Source organism: Salvelinus fontinalis, chromosome 4 (genome assembly GCF_029448725.1).
Source record: "Salvelinus fontinalis isolate EN_2023a chromosome 4, ASM2944872v1, whole genome shotgun sequence".
Lineage (NCBI taxonomy): Eukaryota > Metazoa > Chordata > Actinopteri > Salmoniformes > Salmonidae > Salvelinus > Salvelinus fontinalis.
Genome location: NC_074668.1, coordinates 20,224,473 through 20,236,852, shown reverse-complemented (window position 1 = coordinate 20,236,852; position 12,380 = coordinate 20,224,473). Strand labels below are relative to the sequence as shown.

The 12,380-nt window shown below is 43.9% G+C and overlaps 1 pseudogene; it reads left to right on the top strand.

Annotated features, from left to right (window-relative positions):
* The first annotated feature begins 261 nt into the window (after positions 1–261).
* On the top strand, positions 262–1,832 carry LOC129852824 (natterin-3-like; annotated as a pseudogene).
* Positions 1,833–12,380: the final 10,548 nt, after the last annotated feature.

The window sequence follows — 12,380 nt, the reverse complement described above, 5'->3', positions numbered from 1 at the left end:
TAAGCCTGGAGAACCAACAGGTTCACTGCTCCCTGGGGGAACACTGGGAGTATGTGTACATTTAGGGCACTATTTCACTATCTGAAATGATACAGTATGTTGCTGTTCAATGGAGCCTACATCAAAACTGGCAGAAACAATAAGGAATGGGAGTTTGACAGCAATGTCATGTTGAGTTAATGTGAATTTGTGTAACATTATAGTTATAACTATAGTCCTTGAATGTTTTCTAATATTCCTCCTTTCCCTGGTCTTCCTCAGATGAAGCTGCCGGTCTTGGTGGTCGTCTCACTGCTGCACCTGGGACAGTCCTGTGCCCAGGCTGCAGACCCCCCTCCACGCAGCCTCCGGGACATACTGTAGTGAAGAGCTCCCTGAGACGGAAGGGTAAATTAAAATACATTTGTATACTTCTCTAATTTGATATACTCCTTTTATTCAGTCAATCCCTGCGTTTGACCTCTTAGAAAGGAAAGCAGAAAACATTCAAAAGGTCATTCAATGCAAGTTGTTTCAACGCAACAAAAGTAGGTGCATATTGTGACACTGTTTTATTCTGTCTTCTAGTGTCCCTCTTGAATCCAGTACTGGAAGGTAGGGTCCCCCCACTGAACAGTATAGGTCCAGTCCAGGGCCCACTGACCCCTCCTGAGTTTGAGGATGAATAGAATCCTGCTCCATTCATGTTCGGGGACAATGTCAGTGGGTGGCAGGTAGCCTAGTGGTTAAAGTGTTGGACCAGGAACTGAAAGTTTGCTAGATCGAAATCCTGAGCTGACAAGGTCAAAATCGGTTGTAAACAAGGCCGTTGACCCACTGTTCCTAAGCTGTCATTGTAAATAAGAATTTGTTCTTAATTGACTTGCCTAGTTAAATAAATGTTTTTTTGTTTTTTTTATATATCTCAACTTGCAGTGGCTGAGCTGGAATGGTTCTCTCCTCACTGTAGCTGTGGGCAGCTACACCGAACGCACAGACTACATCTGCAAATATAACTGCGAAGCCGGCTTCTACACAAGGGGCCTTACTGCCAATACCCCTACGATGACAGAGAGTACTACTTTCGAGATCCTGACCAACAAGGACCACTTTGAATATGTGGAGTGAAAAGAGGACTCACATGGCTCGGTGCCCAAAGACTCAGTCAGAACGTGCTCCGGAGTGGGCAACTACGTGGAGAAGAACAAGTATGGCTTGGGGAGGTGGTCCCTCAGTTCGAGGCCTTGTTCCTGCCCTGGGAGGGTGATGAGTGCTGGTACAAGAGCTACCAGGTCCTGACCATCAACAGGGACGCCTACAGCCAGCACATCTCCCACGTCAAGTACGGCATCGATGAGGTGGAAGTATTCCACTACTCTCCAGAGACCATGCGTATTTCCGGCATCACCAACAACGAGTGCCAGATGGTGGTGAAGACGGTGACCATCTCCAAAACGTCGGAGGTGGAGAGCACCTGGAACATCGGACGTACCACCATGCTGGGCATCACCACAGGCATCACAGCCAAGATACCCCCTGACTGGCTCCGGAAGGGTGGAGTTCACTGCGGAGAAGACCCTACAGTTCTACAGGGGCACCACTATGGTGGAAGCCCACAGTCACTCTGTGTCTGTGGAGCTCAACGTGCCACCCAACCACTCCTGTACCGTGTACATGGAAGGCCGCAAGATCACCGCAGACATTCCCTTCACAGCCAGGCTGAGCCGTACATATGGCACGGAGAGACCCAGTGGACCTCTATCTCTGGGGTGTACAATGCAGTTCAGATCGGAGAGATCCGGGCCGTGGTGGACCGCTGTGAGCCTGTCGTAGACGCCAAGCCCTGTCATTAAGACTAATATCATCCAAACTAACTCTAAATCTAAATCTACATACATCTACACTCACACTGTAAGTATACAGTCTGCTGTATACTGTATGTCACAATCTGTATTATCAAGTACTCCCTAGGTTATACCAACACTGATTAATGTGACACATGTAGCACATTTTACACAAGTATTGTACAGTTTGTGGTTCCTGGCCAGGTGTAAACTACGAAGCAATGGCAAAACTGACTTTTGTGATTATTGTTTTCAAAAAAAAATCTCACAATTTATGTCTAAGAAATTAAATGACAGAAAATACAGAACGTGCCTGTTTTGAAATGTATGCTCTCAAAAAATAAATGTCTTTTGCACTTTGTAATTTAATTCCTTTTTATTGCCTTTTTATCTACAGCATGGAACCATATTGGAGTTTTTTCAATCACAAGTATGTGGTACATTTTCACAATTCTAAGCATGGCTCATGTTTCAAAACTAAACACATTTTCAATTGACTGAGTACAACCAACTAATTCACACTTGTTCACTGCACCAAATCACTCATTCAATTTGAATACATATTCAATCTAAGTATCTGCTTTTCAAAATGCAATATTCACTTTACTTTTGATATGATTTTCTTGTAATTTCTTAACAACACAATTAACTATCACTTACTCAAAACTGATAAGTACTGAACAAAAATGATGTAGTGCCTTGTTAACATATGTAGTTCTAAAACTGCTGAACACTGTACATTTCTACATTTGTATCTCATAAATGTATGAAATAGACATCAATTTATGTTGGAAGGTAAAAACAAATCATATATGGATGTGGCTGTAAATACTTCATCATTCTCCATCAGCCAGTGTGGACAAAGTGGAAACAGTCTTTGTGCTTTGTGCTACTATTTGGAATTATAGTGTAGTGTACAATGCACTGCTGAAATACGTGGGTTGTATATAACAATATATTCCACTCATCTGAATTCCATTGACACACTGTAAGCAGATCAATTTCAAGCAGAAAGACAGGAGATACCTTATCAGTTGACAAGTCAATTAAAAAAGGTGATTTGGCATACTTTACCATGCTACGTTTTTACAGTAGCCAGCTGCTTTACAACCCTCCTATTTCTGATGATTTGTCCTAAGTGTGTACTATATAAGGATAATGAAACTATTAGACTGTTAAACAGTATTTCTCAACATGCTCACAATCTGCCATTGGATAGAAATTATATCAAATAAATTGCAAGTTATAGTCAAATACTGTATGGAAAATGATATTACCATGTACCATTCTTTCTTTTCAGCACTTCAAAGAGAACAGTTTTGAAATGTGTATGTTGTATTTTTTGCTATTGGATAAAATGGTGAATGAATTAATGTATTTTTTTGCACAATCAAAGATTCTGAACATAAGATAGGGGCCTTTACGTTTGTTTTCAGTTTAGAGTTTTGTAGTCAGAGTTTTGAAAACATACCACATTTGAAAAATGTGCCAAAGTGATTGAAAAATACTTTATTTGTGGTCTCATAACAGCTCATAACATTGCCTCCATTGCCATTACTATAATAGAACAGTAGGGGGCAGCAACAGCAAAGCAACGGCTTTCAGAGAGAAGGAGTAGACCTGTGTGTGTGTGTGTGTGTGTGTGTGTGTGTGTGTGTGTGTGTGTGTGTGTGTGTGTGTGTGTGTGTGTGTGTGTGTGTGTGTGTGTGTGTGTGTGTGTGTGTGTGTGTGTGTGTGTGTGTGTGTGTGTGTGTGTGTGTGTGTGTGTGCGTGTGTGCTTGGATGTGTGTGTGCGTGTGCGTGCGGTGTGTGTTTGTGTGTTTATATGGTTGTGTGTGTGCGTGCATGCGTGCGTGTGTGTGTGTGTATGTGCGTGTGAGTGAGTGCGTGCGTGTGTGCTTGGATATGTGTGTGTGTGTGCGTGTAAGTGTAAGTGTGTGTGTGTGCGTATAAGTGTGTGTGTGCTTGGAAGTGTGTGTGTGTGCGTGTGTGTGTGTGTCTGGGCTTGGAAGTGTGTGCGTGTGTATCCTCTCCAAAGAGACCTGACTGTCTTCGCTCGTTCTATTACAGTATCAATAAGCACTAACTTTTTACTGCGACCATATGCTATGTCTGAGAAGAGAGGTGGATCAGGGTTCTACAAGAAAGCTGTGTATTCAGCTGCCCCCATCGCAATGTTGCTATTGACAGTTATTGACAGTTATAGACTAGTGCTTTCTTAGAGATGGTCTGTACAGTAGAGAAGACTGTGATGTTGTTAATGTGACGGCCAGTCTCTCAGTATAAAACCTCTAGTCTAGAGGAGTGGACCTGCAGCCTCCTCCCTTCACTGTGACTGCACTTACCAGTGAGATGAATAAAATATGTCCTACTGTATGCCCTCTGTTCTCCCTCTCTCTCATGGCTGAGATGAGACACTCCAGTAATTCTCCTTCATGTGAAATAATGACCAAGGTGTGCTCTGTATCACTCTGCATCCTCTCCCCTCGTCGACTGGCCACCCCTCCTAGCCTGGTTCCTCTCTAGGTTTCTTCCTAGGTTTTGGCCTTTCTAGGGAGTTTTTCCTAGCCACCGTGCTTCTACACCTGCATTGCTTGCTGTTTGGGGTTTTAGGCTGGGTTTCTGTACAGCACTTTGAGATATCAGCTGATGTAAGAAGGGCTATATAAATACATTTGATTTGATTTGATTGTGTAAGGGGAAGCCGGGTCTGGTCTCTGCAGCCGTTGGAATGGGAATGATGCTGTGAATCGGATGTGTGCTGCTTGTGTGACGTAACGCTACCACTTTAACTCAGAACTATAGATTTGAGATGATTCCTGATAATAGGGCACTCTCAATCCTTTTGAAATGGATACTTTTTACTCTTTTCTAGATTTTCTAAAGATCAGAATGTAGATTAGAGAATTTATCAATAAACTCAAAGTTGTTTTGGAATTGACTCGTGTCTTGCTCTAACATTCTTTTAGTTTCCTATGTGAATCTCTGTCCATCAACTAGTAGTGTGGTCTGATAGGCCAGATAAAGCTCCAATATTGGTGACATAGGTGACTGAACACTTTCAGCTGGATGACCATATAATTGTGTGCAGGGTGGCAGGGACAAGGCAGAATGCTTCTTCAGACTTCTTCATTACTGTATAACTTATAAAGCCATGCTAGTTTTAATGAGACCATAACAGTAGCTCTGAATGATCCAAGTGCCCATGGATTTCACTTAGCTTGATATTTAGCGAACTCCATGACAGAAGCTTAAGCAAGGGGCTATAGCAGTACACAAGTAGACTACAAATGCATGCTGGGGCAGGTATGCCCTGAGCTTGTGAAGTGAGCGCTATTAGAGAAATACTTGGAACGCTACTGGAGCGAAATTGGAGTGGGCGAGAAGGCGGACGCTCCAGCCATTGGGAATCTGACTCCATCCTCCAGTTTCACTCTTTGCTCCACTCCAGCTCCGTTCCGCTCACATACTCTGGTCCCGCTCAATACATACACACACAAACTCTCACACACACACACACACATACCTGCGAACGCGCACACACACACATGCACAGATACACACAAAAAACATTTCCTGGGCCAATTAAATGAACAATTAAATTAACAAATATATCCACAAACAAGTAACTTCACTGCGACTAAACATTGGGATAAACTCTGTGAACCTGAAACTTGTATCTGTTACGTTTTGATCCTTACAGAATCTTAAATTAATTATACCAATACAATAATGCATCTGACTGTTGTTCTGCTTCCCAACTGTGCAGCCAAATACCTTTAGGAGAGGTGGCATCTGTGTCCACTATGGCTACAGTATACTGTAGTTCAGTGAGCACACAGAAGATAAGTGCTTATTGTCACACCACAGAAACTAAGCTGCCTTGTTCTCCATGAAATATCAGCCTGGTCTCATAGACTAAACGTAACATAGTAAATGTCACGGCCGTCGAAAGAACTAAACCAAAGCGCAGCGCGGTGAGCGTACATATTCCTTTTATTTAAGATGACGCCGACAAAAACAATAAACAATACAAAAACGACCGTGAAGCTTAAGGCTATAGTGCCACAAATAAAGACAACTTCCCACCCTGAAAGGAGGGAAAATGGCTACCTAAGTATGGTTCCCAATCAGAGACAACGATAGACAGCTGTCCCTGATTGAGAACCATACCCGGCCAAAACATAGAAATACAAAATCATAGAAAACATAGAATGCCCACCCCAAATCACACCCTGACCAAACCAAATAGAGACATAAAAGGCTATCTAAGGTCAGGGTGTGACAGTACCCCCCCCCCCCCCCCCCCCCCAAAGGTGCGGACTCCGGACTCAAAACCTGAATCTATAGGGGAGGGTCTGGGTGGGCATCTATCCGTGATGGCGGCTTGGGTGCGGGACGCAGACCCCGCTCCACCACTAGCTCACCCCACTTTGGTGGCACCTCTGTTGTGGGGACCCTCGCTGCGGGCCCCGGACTGGGCACCCTCGCTGCGGGCCCCGGACTGGGCACCCTCGCTGCGGGCCCCGGACTGGGCACCCTCGCTGCGGACCCCGGACTGGGGACCGTCGCTGGAGGCTCTGGACTGGAGGCTCCGGACTGGAGGCCGTCGCTGGAGGCTCCTAACTGGAGACCGTCGCTGGAGGCTCCGGACTGGAGGCCTTCGTTTGAGGCTTCGTGCCATGACTCCTCACTGGAGGCTTCGTGCCATGGATCATCACTGGAGGCTTCTTGCATTGGATCATCACTGGAGGCATCGTGCCATGGATCATCACTGGAGGCTTCGTGCCATGGATCATCACTGGAGGCTTCGTGCCATGGATCATCACTGGAGGCTTCGTGCCATGGATCATCACTGGAGGCTTCTTGCCATGGATCATCACTGGAGGCTTCTTGCCATGGATCTTCACTGGAGGCTTCTTGCCATGGATCATCACTGGAGTGATGAAACGTATGGGCAGTCTGGTACGTGGAGCTGCCACAGGGCTCACCAGGCTAGGGAGACATACAGGAGGCCTGGTTCTGGCAGCAGGCACAGGACTCACCAGGCTGGGGAGACATACTGGAGGCTTGGTTCTTGGCGCTGGCACCGGATACACTGGGCCGTGGAGGGGCACTGGAGGTCTCGAGCTTAGAGCTGGCACAACCCGTTCTGGCTGGATGCTCACCCTAGCCCGGCAGATGCGGGGAGCTGGGATGTAGCGCAGCGGGCTGTGAACGCACACTGGAGACACCATGCGCTCCACCGCATAACACGGTGCCTGACCATTACGACGCTCGCCACGGTAAGCACGGGGAGTTGGCTCAAGTCTCCAAAAATTTGGGGGGCTGCCTCTCGGGCTTCCTCACTAGCCGTGTACGTGTCGCCGCCTCCATTCTCCGGTTATCCCTCCTCGCACTGCTCAATTGAATCCCAGGCGGGCTCTGGTACTCTCCCTGGGTCGCCCGACCACCTCTCTACCTCCTCCCAGGTTGTCTCATACTCCTGGCCACGCTGCTTGGTCCTTTTGCGGTGGGAAGTTCTGTCTCGGCCGTCGAACGAAGAGGACCAAAGCGCAGCGCGGTGAGCGTACATATTCCTTTTATTTAGGATGATACCGTCAAAAACAATAAACAATACAAAAATGACTGTGAAGCTTAAGGCTATAGTGCCACAAACAAAGACAACTTCCCACCCTGAAAGGAGGGAAAAGGGCTACCTAAGTATGGTTCCCAATCAGAGACAACGATAGACAGCTGTCCCTGATTGAGAACCATACCCGGCCAAAACATAGAAATACAAAATCATAGAAAACAAAAACATAAAATGCCCACCCCAAATCACACCCTGACCAAACCAAATAGAGACATAAAAAGGTTCTTTAAGGTCAGGGCGTGACAGTAAATGTAAATCCGGGACACTAAAATTAGTATAATATGTTATTTTTGGTATGGTTACATAAGATAGATGGTTACTAACGTGAGCTAGCAGGAATTTTAACTGGCCAGGTCACAGACAGAGCAATGAGATAGATATTTCACTGAATGTATAAATGTGAAGCTGCAAAATATGGTTGTGAGAGGAAGAGACCAGTGGCTGGCAGTGGTAGAAGATGGAACGAGATGCATTTCGGCCGACATTATGCAAATTTTCTCAGCAATTAAACATACAATTTTCTGTTCCCAAAACCAGAATATGTTACGAACAGAGTGGACTAACTTTTGCAGATTTTACCTTTTGCCAAAGTTTTTTTTTAATGCGTTGTTCATAAGTAGTGCAAAGACGAATTGAGTTATTGCACATGTGCACTTCACAGAGTAGGCCTTCCCTAACAGAAATATGCGAATGCATGTTAGAACGTGCCAATAGGATCTCGCTAGCTCGTGCTTGGCTCTGCCCACCTCCTTGCTAGTTCTGCCCACTATGACTAATTTGTTCACATTTGAAATTATGGGCTGTGGTCTATCTTGGTTTAGTTATAAAACATCTTTGGCCAGGTCATATTGACAGCTAGCTAGCTAGCAATAACATATCAAACTTGTAATTTTTTTGATTGACTAGCTAGCTAGCTAATGCCCAATGCCATGGCAAGCAAGATACGAATTAAACTAGCTAGCTAGCCGGCTATGCTAGCAACAACGCTAACCTTCAGCTAGCTAGCTAACGTAACCAAGCTAAATACATGGCTCTGAGTCTGGCTGGCACAAGTATGGGGTAACGTTAGTCACAGCATGGTGAGGGTGAATTAAATTCTTCAACATCTTGCTAGCTAGCAACATTAGCTAAGCCAGCTGCACAGTCACATATTGGCTACCTAGCAACATGACATCATTTATCATTTCTGGAGGCATTGGAAATGAAATTTAAGCTAGCCCACCAAGTCTAGCCCAACTTGGGTTGACTTCAAAATGCCAATGGAAACGGGACTTAAAACTTCTTGTCAATAGGGGGGCGCTGTTTTCACTTTGGAAAAAATCGTTCCTAATTTAAACGGCCTCGTACTCTATTCTAGATCATACAATATGCATATTATTATTACTATTGGATAGAAAACACTCAAGTTTCTAAAACTGTTTGAATTATATCTGTGAGTAAAACAGAACTCATTTTGCAGCAAACTTCCATACAGGAAGTGAAAAATCTGAAAACGAAGCTCTGTTTCAGGGCCTGCCTATTCAATTGCCTTATATTTATCGATATGCATGCACTTCATACGCCTTCCACTAGATGTCAACAGGCAGTGGAAGGTGGAATGGGGTGCCTAGCTTGATCTGAGGTCGAACAAGAGCTTTTGGAGTGACAGGTCAGCCATTTTGTCAGTTTTCCAAGGAGCGCGAATGAGCTCCACATTGTCTTCTGAAAAGCGGTCGGTATACACGGCGAATATCTCCGGCTCTGATTTTATTTGATACATTTGATAATAACATCATAAAGTAGTTTTTTTCAACCGAGTTTTATCAGTTTATTCAACATTTATTGGGACTTTTGGAGTTTTCCGTTCTTTGCGCCAAGAGAGGATGGGAATGTTAGTAACCTTGGCTAGCATTGTGGCGCGAATTCGACAGAAGAAATGGACATTCTAAAACCAAACAACGATTTATTCTGGACCAAGGACTCCTTGTACAACATTCTGATGGAAGCTCGGCAAAAGTAAGAAAAATGTATGATGTTATTTCGTATTTCTGTGTAAAATATTGACTCCTATTCTCCGCCGTGTTGGTGAGTGCTGTCTCACAATAACGCAAGCTGTATGTTATGGTAAAGTTATTTTTAAAAATCTAACACAGCGGTTGCATTAAGAACCAGTGTATCTTTCATTTGCCATACCACAAGTATTTTTATGTAAAGTTTATGATGAGTTCTTTGGTCAGATTAGGTGTGTCCAAAATATCTCCGGACATTCTGGGAAAATGTTGCTACATATTCACAATGTATAACCACGATTGCAGCGCTAAATATGCACATTTTCGAACAAAACATAAGTGTATTGTATAACATTGTAACGGCGATCCTCCTCCTCTCCATCTTCGGAAAAGGAGGAGTATTGAGGGAACCAAGGCGCAGCGAAGTTTGAACACATATTTATTAAACAAGACGAAAAAACATACACGAACTACACTTGAAATGATACAAAACAACAAACGACGTAGACTGACCTAAACATGAGAACTTACATTGACACGAAGAAACGCACGAATAGGAAACAGACTACATAAACCGAAACAGTCCCGTATGGTACATACATTACACGACACAGGAGACAATCACCCACAAACAAACAGTGAGAACGCCCTACCTAAATATGACTCTTAATTAGAGGAAAACGCAAACCACCTGCCTCTAATCAAGAGCCATACCAGGCAACCCAAAACCAACATAGAAACAGATAACATAGACTGCCCACCCAAAACTAACGCCCTGACCAATTACACATACAAAACCAACATAAAACTGGTCAGGACCGTTACAAACATGATGTTATAAGACTGTCATCTGATGAAGTTGTCCAAAGGTTAGTGATTCATTTTATATCTTTTGCTAGTTTTTGGTGAAAATATGCGGTTGTGTGTTTGGCTATTGTGGTTAGCTAATAGAAATACATATTGTGTTTTCGCTGTAAAACATTTTAAAAATCGGAAATGATGGCTGGATTCACAAGATGTTTATCTTTCATTTGCTGTATTGGACTTGTGATTTCATGAAAATTATATTATATGATATCCCTGTCCCGTTAGGCTAGGCTATGCTAGTCAGCTTTTTTGATGAGGAGGATCCCGGATCCGGGATGGATATTAAGTAAAGGTTACAGGGGGTGTCAGAAGGACATAATTGTCTTCTGACAGGTGGCATCACTCCTACGTGACGCTTGTCCTTATCTGACAATAAGACCATTTTTAAAAAAATGTTTTATTTTTATTTAACCTTTATTTAACCAGGGAGGCTAGTTGAGAACAAGTTCTCATTTACAACTGCGACCTGGCCAAGATAAAGCAAAGCAGTGCGACAAAAAACAGTTACACATGGGGTAAACAAAAGTACAGTCAATAACAATAGAAACATCAATATACAGTGTGTGCAAATGGAGTAAGGAGGTAAGGCAATAAATAGGCCATAGTAGCGAAGTAATTACAATTTAGCAAATTAACACTGGAGTGATAGATGTGCAGATGATGATGTGCAAGTAGAAATACTGGTGTGCAAAAGAGCAAAAAAAGTAAATAAAAACAATATGGGGATGAGGTAGGTAGTTGGATGGGCTATTTACAGATGGGCTGTGTCCATCTGCAGCGATCAGTGAGCTGCTCAGATAGCTGATGCTTAAAATTAGTGAAGGAGATATAAGTCTCCAACTTCAGAGATTTTTGCAAATCGTTCCAGTCATTGGCAGCAGAGAACTGGAAGGAAAGGGAGCCAAAGCAGGTGTTGGCTTTGGGGATGACCAGTGAGATATACCTGCTGGAGCGCGTGCTACGGGTGGGTGTTGTTATGGTGACCAGTGAGTTGAGATAAAGTAGAGGTTTACCTAGCAAAGACTTACAGATGACCTGGAGCCAGTGGGTCTGGCGACAAATATGTAGCGAGGGCCAGCCGACGAGCGCATACAGGTCGTAGTGGTGGGTGGTATATGGGGCTTTGGTGACAAAACGGATGGCACTGTGATAGACTGCATCCAGTTTGCTGAGTAGAGTGTTGGAGGCTATTTTGTAAATGACATTGCCGAAGTCAAGGATCGGTAGAATAGTGAGGTTTACGAGGGTATGTGTAAGGGGTGCGTAACTGGTGGCAGAGAAGTCAGACGCAGGAGAGCAGAACTGGGTAATAACCAGAGCAGTTTAATATACAAAACCACTGGCATCCAGAATAACAACGTATGGGTACAAAACCCTTCGCGCACCAGACAACAATGTGCACAAGCACTTACAACAAACAATTCCCCATAAAGACATGGGGGGAACAGGGTTAAATACACAACACGTAATGAGGGAATGAAAAACAGGTGTGTGGGAAAACAAGACAAAACAAATGGAAAATGAAAAATGGATCGGTGATGGATAGAAGACCGGTGACGTCGACCGCCGAACACCGCCCGAAAAAGGAGAGGAACCGACTTCGGTAGAAGTTGTGGCAGTATGTTTGGCAGCGTGAGCGAAGGAGGCTTTGTTGCGAAATAGGAAGCCATTCTAGATTTCATTTTGGATTGGAGATGCTTAATATGAGTCTGGAAGGAGAGTTTACAGTCTAGCCAGACACCTAGGTGTTTGTAGTTGTCCACATATTCTAAGTCAGAACCGTCCAGAGTAGTGATGCTAGTCGGGCGGGCAGGTGTGGGCAGCGATCGGTTGATGAGGCGGACATGTGTCTGAACCTGCTGTTAACAACAGCTACAGCATAATTCATACTGTAAAGGGGTTGCCGTGAATTTCACAGTAATTTACAGGCAGCTCATTGTCAAGTAAGTTACTGTATTTCATATAGTACACCTAATGTAATTTAAATGTATAGAGTACTGTGTTATGACACAGTATATTACCGTAGAATTGACTGAATTATACTGTTAAAAAGTGAATGCTACCGTA